This window comes from Cervus canadensis, chromosome 1 (genome assembly GCF_019320065.1).
Source record: "Cervus canadensis isolate Bull #8, Minnesota chromosome 1, ASM1932006v1, whole genome shotgun sequence".
In the NCBI taxonomy this organism is placed as follows: Eukaryota; Metazoa; Chordata; class Mammalia; order Artiodactyla; family Cervidae; genus Cervus; species Cervus canadensis.
This window is the reverse complement of record NC_057386.1, coordinates 38677232-38689166: the sequence shown is the minus strand read 5'-3', so window position 1 is coordinate 38689166 and position 11935 is coordinate 38677232. Positions and strand designations below refer to the sequence as shown.

The 11935-nt window shown below is 44.4% G+C and overlaps 1 non-coding gene across 1 annotated transcript; it reads left to right on the top strand.

Annotated features, from left to right (window-relative positions):
- The first annotated feature begins 1523 nt into the window (after window positions 1-1523).
- On the top strand, window positions 1524-1630 carry LOC122425389. The gene has a single exon (XR_006264830.1). It is a non-coding gene; the product is annotated as a U6 spliceosomal RNA (small nuclear RNA).
- Window positions 1631-11935: the final 10305 nt, after the last annotated feature.

Sequence of the window (11935 nt, the reverse complement as noted above, 5' to 3'; positions counted from 1 at the left end):
GACATGCAATGTTCTGGTGGTTTCAGGTGGTGGTGTTCTTCTTAGCAAGACACAGCTTGTTGGCTGAGGCCAGGGGCCTCCATTCTTTGCCCTGACTAATGAAATACCTCAGGGAACTTTATTGGGTTTGTTTATTGGGTGGGTTTTTGTTTTGTTTTTTAGCCTTTGCTCTGTGAGAGAAGCTCACTTCTGTGTATTCTTGTGTGTTCAAGGCTGGAGATCACCAGCCCCATCACCCCGACCTCCTGGAGAAATAGTTTTGATTATCTTGCTCTTTCTCCTTTGCTCTTTTCCTTTCTTCCTGTGTTAGAAACACAGAAACTGTGTGCCCACCTGATGGCATGTCCCACCCTCTGGTGGTCGTCACACAGCCAGCAGTGTCCTGACCTCAGCCCCTCTGGGGTCTGGATGGGGCTGTGTTAACTCTTTAGCTGCCCTTTGGTGTTCCGTGCACTCAGGACCCAGTGAACTGCTTAGGTGTTGGTCCTCTGCCAGTGACGAGAGAGGCTTGCTGGCGGGTACTGGAACCACCCACCACCAGTCCTGAGCCAGAAACTCAGGTGGGAGCAAGTGTTTCTAAACTAGGAACTCTCAGTGCACGAAGAGGGAAGGCGTTGACAAACCTTCCCTTCAAACCTGGAAGAGATTTCAAGTCATTTCCTCCAACTTCTGCATTTCACAGATGGGGGAAACCAAGGGCTAGAGGAGGGGGGCGGTGATTTCCCCGAGACAACCACGTGGTTCTCAACAGTGTTGCAAATCAGGTCCCAGGTTCTTTTTTCTGCATCAGATGGTAAAACACATCAGCTGCCTCCAGTGAGGGTGGGCATTTGGTCTGACTTTTTTCAGAACATGGTCTTTCTCATGAAAGATATGTGGGTGTAGGGCCATGACCGATGTCTCTCCTCCTGTTTCCATCACAGAAAGTCAAAACCTCTAGGGTAGTGATTTCCAAAGCGTGGGGCTCACACCACAGGTGGGAAGTACAGGAGACTATTTGGGTGGTACCCACTTTTTAAATTTTAAGAGTAGTGCGTTTATGTTCATGTGCGTTAGGGAAGTGTATAAGTAGACACCAAATCTATTCATGTTCATTATGTTTGTATATGACTACTGGAGTGGGGGCTCAGAAACTAAAAATGTATTCAGTCAATAATAGCATGGGTAATTTGTTAATTGGGAAAAAAGCATACTATATAAGCAAGTGGCTGAAATTCTGGAAATGCTGTCTTGGAGAATACTAACAAATGGGAAGAGATTTAAACCAGGGATTTACTGGTGATGAAAAAAAAACACATGCTCAGCCTCATTAATCACCAGAGAAATGCAGAATAAAACTAGAGTGAGATACAATTTTTCTCCTTTCAGTTTGGTAAAGTCATAAATTTTGGGGACTTCCCTGGCAGGCCAGTGGTTGAGAGCCTGCACTTCCACCCCAGGGGATGTGGGTTTCATTCCTGATCAGGGAACTAAGATCCTGCAAGCCACCTGGTGTGCCCCTTCAAAACAAGATTATAAAGTTTGTTCTCACTGCAGCAGCACAAATACTAAATTTAGAATGACACAGTGAGGATCGGCATGGTCCCTGGGCACAGATGACATGCAAATTAATGACAAATCCCGTGGGTTGTTGTATGAATAATCAAACTAGTATTATTGAGAACAGGGGCTCTTTATTGAGGAGGGAAAAGGAGAAAGAGAAAGTGAGATCATTGAGAGTAAAAATTCTGTCATCCTGAACATTAACTTCAAATCTCACTATACACTCATGACATAGTTTAAATATGTATTGAAAAGACCTATAAATAATGACCTGTCCAAAGCAATAAACACCTCTACTATGCTGACTGAAGTCTTCAAATGCCATCTCCCACTAAGAAGAACTGGAGCTCTTTGGAGAAACAGCTGATTTTATGTCTGGGACAGGGAATTTGTCAGGTAAGCCTGAAACATCTTGTCAAACAAGAAAGCAACAAAACTATCAGACTACTGGAATGCTGTCAAAAGAAGTTAACTTGAAGAATCTCCCTCTGACCAAAGATGGGACGATTTGAATGTCAAGAAGGATAGTAACTGCAGTAGAACAAAATCCCTAAATACACTTAAAATCCCTGAATTTATCATTGCGCTAAAAACACTTCAAAACAAAAGAAAACCTCATTGGTTGCCTTCAAGGATACTAGTGAACCAACTCATTACTTTTAAAAATTGGAAATAAAGGTAAAAATTAAGTAATCATTATGTGTTTCCTATATGAACTATACCTCTGGGTAAACAAATAGTTGATGAGGGGAAATTTCTCTGCTATGAGAAGGAATGATGGCATTGAACAGTATTTGCAGTCATCACGAATGACTGCTAACATCACAAGAAAAAACATGATGACATGATTGTCATCTGAGGCAGGAAGTCAACGCCACATAAAAAGCAGTCCTGTTGTTTAGTCACTAAGTCATGTCTGACTCTTTTGCGACCCCATGGACTGTAGCCCACCAGGCTCTTCTCTCCGTGGGATTCTCCAGGCAAGAATACTGGAATGGGTTGTTATTTCCTTCTCCAGAGGATCTTCCTAACCCAAGGATCGAACCCACATCTCCTGCATTGGCAGGCAGATTTTTTTGTAGCTGAACCACCAGGGAAGCCTCACAAAACAGTCCTGCCCCCTTCCCAAATTAAATCTGATCAGGATTCTACATCTAACTACCAGTTCACAGGAGGGACATATTGAAAGATACCGTGAGGTTCCCAACAGCAAAATACAGACTGGGAAACTCTACAGGACAAACCATCTAATATCTTTAACCAATGAATCTCACGGACAGAAGAAGGAGGAGTTGAGGAGACATGGAAGGAGAACTTTTAAGTTAAAGAGAGGCTTATAGACTGTAATATGGAGTGTTTTGAACCCTGATTCAAACAAATTGCCAACAAAATTATGAGATAATAGGGACATTTAAGACTGATATTTGATGATATTAAGAAAATTTCTTTACTTTATTGAAATATAGTTGATTTATAATGTTTTTTTAATTTTTTAATTAAAATTTTAATTTCTGCTCTACAGCAAAGTGATTCAGGTATATATGTATATGCATTCTTTTTCATACTTTTCCATTTTGGTTTATCACAGGATGTTTGATACAGTTCCCTGTGCTATGTAGTAGGACTTTGCTATTTATCCATCCTATATATAATAGTTTGCATCTGCTAATCCCAAACTCCCAATCCACCCCTTCCCCAGCTGCTCTCCCCTTGGGCAACCACAAGTCTTTTCTCTATGTCTGTGGGTCTGCTTCTGTTACATAGAAATTCCACCTATAAGTGATCACACATGGTATTTGTTTTTCTCTTTCTGACTTGCTTCGCTTAGGATGATAATTCCTAGTTATAGCCACATTGCTGCATTATTTCATTCTTTTTTATGGCCAAGTAGTATTCCATCATTTGTACCACATCTTCTTTATCCATTCCTCTGATATGGAATCATTGTTAATTTATTGAGTTGTCATCTAGGGATTGTGATTATTTTTGTTAAGATTCCTATAATATAAATACATACTGAATTATTTACAGATGAAATGTCTTATGTTGTGGGATTTCCTTCAAAATACTCCAGTGGTGGTAGGGAAGAGGATGGAAGTTTAGATGAAATAAGATTGGCCGTGAGTTCAAACTGGGTGATGGGCAATAAGAAATCCTTATAATCATCTTTTTTTTTGTATATGAAATTTTTCACAACAAAATTTTTTCTAAAAGTTGAAACATCCAATTTCAGTAAGGGTCTAGTGAAATGATCTCTTTTATACATTACTGATGTGAGTAGAAATTGGTACAGGATTTTTTTTTTTTTTTTGGTACAGGATTTTTAAGGACAATTTAGCAGTGTCTATCCAAATGTCCGGGGAACATGCAGTCTGACTCAGGGATTCCACTTTGGAGAATGTAACCTAAAGAAATACTCAACAAGGATGTTTCCTGTGACATTGTTAGTGATTGAAAGAAAATGGCAAATAATGACAACAGCCATCAATAGTGGATATTTCAATAAACTCCATAAACTACTGTTAGCATTTGCAGGAGTAGACAAACACCTGCAATGTCTGTCAATAGGAGATGTTTAAATAAATGATGATACATCTATACAATGGATTGCCATGAAGCTATTAAAAATAATGAGGAAGGCCCATACCTGTGGTAAAATAAAAAATAAATATTTATTTTTTGTCTGTGGCTCAGAGTTCCTAAAACCCTTGGAATTTATTGTCTATTGTAAGTTAGTGAGATGACATCAGATTGGGGGCTAGATAACTTCAGGTTGGGGACCGGTGGCCAAACCAACCAACCAAAAGATTAGAGGCTTAAAACGTCCAGCGCCTCCCCTCCCCCACTAGGGAGGAGAGAGGACCTGGAGGTTGAGTCTCATCACCAATGACCAGTGATTTAAACTATCATGCCTACATAATGAAACTCCCATAAAAACCCAAACAGCACAATTCAGAGAGCTTCTGAGTTGGCAAGCATATCCGTAGCCCAGGAGGGTGTGAGTCCCACCCCTATGGAGGTAGAGGCTGCTGCAGTAAGGACTTTCCAGGTCTCCCCTTATGTACCTATTCACCTCACTGTTCACTTGTATCCTTTGTAATAGTACATATAATGTTTTCTTGAGTTCTGTGGGTCGTTTCAGCAAATTATCAAATTTGGAGTGGGGCATGGGAATACCTAGATTTGTAATTCACTGGGCAGAAGTGTAGGTAGCTTGGGCACCCCATTTGTAGTTGGCATCTGAAATAGGGAGTCCCTTCCAAAGTGGCTCAGATGGTAAAGAACCGCTCCAGCTTTTTGTCCAGAGAATCCCTTTGACAGAGGAGCCTGGCGGGCTACAGTCCATGGGATCGCAAAGAGTTGGACACGACTAAGCGACTAACATTTCATTTTCATTTTCTGAAATAGGGGCAGCCTTGTGGGACCGACCCTTAACCTGTGGAATCTGACTTTAGGAAGCTGGTGTCAGATTTGAATTAAATTGTTCGTGTCTGAGAATTGTAAAATTGGTGTCAGGAAAAAAAAGTCACACAATGTGTATTGTCATAGCTCTCCAAGACCTATTTGAGCTTATTTTTTTAGTAGCAAATTTTAATTCATTGGGAAGAGTGCAAATGTCCACCGATAGATGAATGAATGAAGAAAATGTGGTAAGTACATACAAGGGAATATTATTCAGTCTTAAAAACAGAAATCCTGTCACATGCTACCACATGGATAAACCGTGAAGATGTTATGTTGAATGAAATAAATCAATCACCAAATGGCAAATACTGTGGTTTCACTTATATGAGATATCTGGAGTAGTCAAAATTATGGGAACAGAAAATAGAATGGTGGTTGCAAGGGATAGGGGAAGGGGAAGTGGTGAGTTGGTCTTCTGTGGATATAGAGTTTCTATTTTGCAAGCTAAAAAGTTCTAGAGATCTGTTACACAACAATGTGAATATACTTAACATTATTGAACTGTACACTGAAAAATGGTAATGAGAGTAATGTTATATGTTTTTATTACAATTGTTAAAAATAATAAAACACTTAAGAAAAATTTAATCAAAGAGGTGTAAGACTTACACATTAAAAACTATTAAACATCACTGAAAGAAATTAATTAAGACCTACATAAATTAATTGAGACCTATCCTGTGGTCACAACCCACCTGCCAGTGTAGGAGACATAAAAGATGTGGGTTCAATCCTTGGGTTGGGAAGATCCTCTGGAGAAGGGCACAGCAACCCACTCTAGTATTCTTGCCTGGAGAGTCTCATGGACAGAGGAGCCTGGTGGGCTACATAGGACTGCAAAGAGGCAGACATGACTGAACTTAGCATGCACGCATTCCAAGGTCACAAATTGGAAGACTTAATATTGATGGGGTAGTAATACACCCCAAACTGATCTACAGATTCAGTATAATCCCTATTGAAAGCTCTGATTTTCTTTTGCAGAATGACAAACTGATCCTGAAATTCATATGAAAATACAAAAGGCTGAGAATAGACAAAGCAATCTTGAAAAAAGAAGAAAAAAGTTGGAGGACTCACACTTTTTGATTACAGAACTTACTACAAAGATTACTGTAATCAAAACAGTGTGGTAATAGTGCAAAGATAAATGGTATAGATAAATGGAATAGAATTGTGAGTCTAGCAATAAACCCATATGTTTATGGTCAATTGATATTCTATTTTTCTTGAAGTATAGTTGTCTTAAAATATTATATTAGTTTTACATGTACAACATAGTGATTCAATAATTTTAGATTATACTTCGTATTGGTGGTTTAGTCACTAAGTCGTGTCAGACTCTTGCAACTCCATAGACCCTCTGTCCATGGGATTTTACAGGCAAGAATGCTGGAGTGGGTTGTCATTTCCTTCTCCAGAGGATCTTCCCAACCCAGGGCTCGAACCCAGATCTCCTACATTGCAAGCAGAATCTTTACCTACTGAGCTACCAGGGAAGCCCTGGTAGCTTCATATTAAGTTATTATAAAATATTGGTTCTATTCCCTGTGCTGTAAGTTATGTCCTTGTAACGTCTTTATTTTATACCGAGTAGTTTGTGCCTCTTTGTCCCCTTTACCTACCTTGCTCCTCCTCCTGCCCCTCTTCCCCCGAAGCCACTGGTGACCATTAGTTTGTTTTCTGCATCTCTGAGTCTGTTTTTGTTTTGTTATAATCTTTTGTTTTATATTTTATTAATTAAAAAAATTTTTGGCCTCACTGTGTGGCATGTGGGATCTTAGTTTCCTGACCAGGGATCGAACCTGCACACTCTGCATTGGAAGGTGAAGTCTTAACCATTGAACCACCAGGGAAGTTCCATAGTCAGGAGATTATTCCAGGAAGCAGGAGTGAGGGAGAGGGAGACAGACAAGAATGGAGATCCACTAGAGAGCCCATTATGGATTGGTTACCACTGTGAACCAACTGTCATTCCTCTTGAAGATCCCTGAGCAACGATGCAGAGTATATGCCTCAGACAGGCTCTCCAAAGACAGGAGCCTGCGGCATTTATTAACCAGTTCCCATTTCCATCAGCCATGGATGCCCCAGGGATAACTTGCCCGCTGTAGAAGCTTCCATCTGGGATGCTTGAGAAACACCCTAGGGTATAAAAGTAGAGAGTAGTAGGGGTGGGTGTTTTCAGTGAGACCTCAACAGCCGTGGGAACTATCCGCTGCACCTGCTGCAGAAATCCATGATGGGCCAAAGGGAGGTGGCACAGAACACAGAAGGCATCTTCTTAGAGGGCTACTCAGATTGGGGACCTGAATAGGTGCAGTGAGCAGAAGAAATTCAAGAAATGCAATTGGACAAGTAAGCTGGGGTCAGAGGATCCATTGTGAAGAATCTGATATGCCAGGTTACAAAGTTTAAACTTGATTTACCAGTCTCTGGAAGTTAATGGTGCTCAACAAATATTTATTGAATGAATGAATGCTAATGACAGATGCACCTGGGCCAAACCAAAGCTACTGAGATTTAGAATCTAGAAAATTAGCTGTGTGACCTCTAACCTCTTTGATCTTCCATTTCTCTCTCTCACTACCTTGACAATAACACCTTCTTCACAGGGTTGTGGTGAGAAATTAGATGCAATCAAAGCCATATGGCCACTAGAAATGTGGACTCAATAAATGTCAGCCACTCTACCCTTGCCCCCATGATGACCCAAAGCCAAGTAATAAAGCTGAACTATCCACCAGCTAGAGACAATGAAGTTTGCTCCTGGGATCTGTTTACAGAAGATGAATGTTGGCATTTCTGGCTATATTGGTCCTCGTGGAAAAAAATTAGAGGTATTGGTAACCACTTCCTTTGACCAAAAGAGAATCCAACTGCTGCTTTAATTAAAGGACAGAGTTAAAACTATCCTCCCAGGGAAATTACAAATTCAGAAATTGATGCTTATAGGAACTTGTAGGGTCTTTTCCTTTGTATTTAAGTATGGAAATACCCTCCAATCAATATGCTGTTGACTGGGGTTATCTGTCTCTGCTATGTTGCATTTCTCCCCCATTCTCAAAGCTTTTCTTTTTTTTTTGCTGCACCATGCAGCATGCAGGATCTTAGTTCCCTGACCAGGGATGGAACCCACATCGCCTGCAGTGGAAGCTCAGTCTTAACTACTGAACTGCCAGGCAAGTTCCACCATTCTGAAATCTTGTTGTTGTACAGTTGCTCACTCGTGTCCAACTCTTTGCGACCCATGGACTGCAGCACACCAGGCTTATCTGTCCTTCACCATCTCCCAGAGTTTGTTCAAACTCATGTTTAATAAGTCAGCAATGCCATCCAACTATCTCATCCTCTGTTGCCCCCTTCTCCTCTTGCCCTTAATCTTTCCCAGCATCAGGGTCTTTTCCAGTGAGTTGGCTCTTGGCATCGGGTAGCCATTATTGGAGCTTCAGCTTCAGCATCAGTCGTTCCAATGAATATTCAGAGCTGATTTCCTTTAGGATTGACTGGTTTGATCTCCTTGCTGTCCAAGGGACTCTCAAGAGTCTTCTCCAGCATGACAGTTCAAAAGCATCAGTTCTTCAGCGCTCAGCCTTCTTTATGGTCCAACTCTCACATCCATACATGGCTACTGGAAAAACCATAGCTTTGACTAGAAGGACCTTTGTTGGCAAAGTGATGTCTCTGCTTTTTAATACGCTGTCTAGATTTGTTATAGCTTTCCTTCCAAGGAACAAGCATCTTTTTTAATTTCATGGCTACAGTCACCGGTGGCAGTAATTTTGGAGCTCAAGAAAATGAAGTCTGTCACTGTTTCTATTTTTTCCCCATCTATTTGCCATGAAGTGATTGGATTGGCCAAGATGCTTGTGAACTCTGCTTGATGGAAAACCCCTGCACTGGCTGGCTGTGGACATTGAAAGCGCTTCAGTCCCTCCCAGTGGACAAAGATAGTGGTGGCCTCAAGAAGGTAGGGACAGTGTCTTCAAAATACAAAACAAAGGTGGGAGAAAAAGCAGCAGCTTGAGGTGCTAGGTGAAGGACTGAGAAATCACAGGAGCTGGACACTCAACTCATGTATTTGAAAACACATCCTTTTCCCCATGGCAATCGGTCACAAAGAGAAACAGTAATGAGTCATACCAGTGACACACCAAATTAAAAAAAGAAGAAAGAAAGAAAAAGGAAGAAGGGATGGTGGAAAACTGAGTAAACATAGACTTTGTCCAGGAAGGAAATGCCAGAGTTGAGAAGTCTCAGTGGGAAGCACATTAGCTCCCAGCCTGGAATGATTCACAACTGGAGTAGAAATTGCAAGGTGAGAATCCAGTCATCTGCCTCTTCATTCATTCATTTCATTTCATTCAACAATTATCAGCTATCTCTCAATCACGCTCTGCAAGAAGCAGCAAGAATACACAGGTGGAAAAGACACAATCCCTGACCTTGAGAGCAGCTGTGAAAGAAAGGGAAACAAAGATGTCACTGATAATTGCCATAAAGTGGAACAAGGGCAAAGATAAAGACTCATACAAGATGAAGTGTGACACAAAGAGGAGGGAGAGGGACCAGAAAAGTTTTCTCAGAGATAGAGCTGTATCTTAAAGCAGAGTTGGAGTCCCCCAGGCTGCAGGTAGTTGTGCCTGTGTGGAGGGACAGGAGTTCTAAGGAAGAGGAAAATGGTACATTTAAGAACAAGATGTCTTTGGGACTTCCCTGGGGTCAGGTGCCTTCCAATGCAGGGGCCCCCAGGTTCGATCCCTATTTGGGACCCTAAGAGCAGCAGCGGGGCAACTAAGCCCAAGCGCCACAAGTAGAGAGAAGTCCATGTGCTGCAAGTAAAGATCCCAAATGCTGCAGCTAAGACTTCACACAGCCAAAAATAAATAAATAAATATATTTTTAAAAAAGAACAAGGTGTCTTTGGGGACAGTATGGAGTTGATGAAACTAAAGCCTACAAGGGAAGGCAGAGAGGTGGGTAGAGACCAAAAGTGGGAGGATCTCCTTTGTGGGAGAGGAGTCTGGACTCCATCCTGGAGGTGTGAGGAGCCACGGGGTGGGGGTGGGGGGTAGGGAAGGGTTTGAACAGAAGAGTGACACCATCTCATTTGTGGTTGCATGCCTACTCATTCGCTTCGGTCATGTCCGACTCTTGTGACCCCATGGACTATAGCCCACCAGGCTCATCTGTCCATGGGATTCTCCAAGCAAGAATATTGGACTAGATTGCCATGCCCTCCTCCAGGGGATCTTCGCCATCCAGGAATCAAACCCAGGTCTCCTGCTCTGCAGGCAGATTCTTTACTGCTGAGACACCAGGGAAGCCCCATTTGTGGTTAAGAAATATCTTTCTGATATCTTCCCATTAACCAGCCTTGAGGGACAGCCTGAAAGGGATTGAAAGGTAGGCGAAGGATGGTCTGTTCAGATGGTTTAGATGAGCAGCCAGTGGCGAGAACTTGGAGAGGAGGGGTCATTGAGTTTAACTCCAGTCCCTAAAGGGCACTGTGGCCAGGAAGAATTCCTAGCTGCCAAGTCACTTAAGCCTCTTACAGGATCAAATTCCTTATCCTTAAAATGAAGAAAATATGAGTCACCAACAAGGTCCTCCCTTGCAGAGAGCATGAGACAGTTGATCAGGCCCTCTCTCGGCAGACAGCGGGACCTCACCAAGGACCCTGGAGAAGGGGTGCAGCCAGGTGTGAAGAGGCGGTGAGGCGGGAGCCCTCCCTCTGCCCCACTCCCAGTGTCAGCCCAGCCCCTGATTCCCAGCTCCTGTTTCTCTTCAGAGGAATTGTTGAGGCCACAAAGAGGAAGCAAAGTGGAGGGTGCTCTTAGATGGTCGGCGTCTTAGTCCCCTTGCCAGCCCTGGTGTGATTCAGTCACAAGGAGTCACATGGGGGTATACTCAGCTTTGAAGTCACAGGGGTCTCTAAGCAGAGCCACTTGGAGCTGTCACCCTTGCCCGTGTCTCCCCTGAAAAGCTCTAGTGAGCAGTGGAGAGAAAGCTTTAATGGGTCTCAAACACAAACACACAGTCTCATTCCCAGTTTTGGATTAAGGAGTTCGGTGATTTTAGACAAGTTAATTGTGTGTGTGCGCTTAGTCGCTCAGTCGTGTTCGACTCTTTGCGACCCCATGGACTGTAGCCCAGCAGGCTTCTTTGTCCATGGGGATTCTCCAGGCTAGAATACTGGAGTGGGTTGCCATGTCCTCCTCCAGGGGATCTTCCCAACCCAGGGATCGAACCCAAGTCTCCCTCATTGCAGGCGTATTCTTTACCGTCTGAGACACCAGAGAGGCCCGAGTTAGTTCCACGCGCTCAATTGATCCCAGGGGGGCACAGCCCCGCCGGTTCGCCGACGGCTCCCTTGGACACCTGCCCTCGCCGCGAGGCCACATCGCCTTTCCCGCACCTCTTCCTTCTCAGTCCCAGGCGCCGCCCTGACCCGGGACGGGCGAGACTGCGGAGGGCCGGGCGGCGGGAGGTTGGCAGCAGCCCAGGGCGCCCCCGCGCGCTCCCTCCCCGCCGCTCTCGCCTCCTCGGCCGCGCGGCCCCGCGCTGGGGAGCGGGGAGCCTGTGCGGTCTGCGCCGGCGGCGGCGGGAGCTGCGCAGCGGGACTGGCCGGGAAGGTGCGAGTCGGGCCCACGGCGGCAGCCTCCGGGGTGGGCTGCTCCGCAGGCCCGCCCAGCCGGGCGCTCTCGCAGCCTCCCAGCTGCCCGAGCAGCCCAGAGGCGCCCGCGAGGCTCCGCCCCCGCCGCGGCTTTCCAGACGTCGGAGCCGGGGGGCAGCCGGGCACGGAGCCCGGGCCGCAGACCGCGGGCTCCTCGCGTCCTGCCCCCGGGGGCGGACCCAGGGCCCCGGGGCCCCCGCCTCCACCGCCGCCGGTGGCCGCTGACGTCAGGGAGGCGAAACCCAGAAGAAG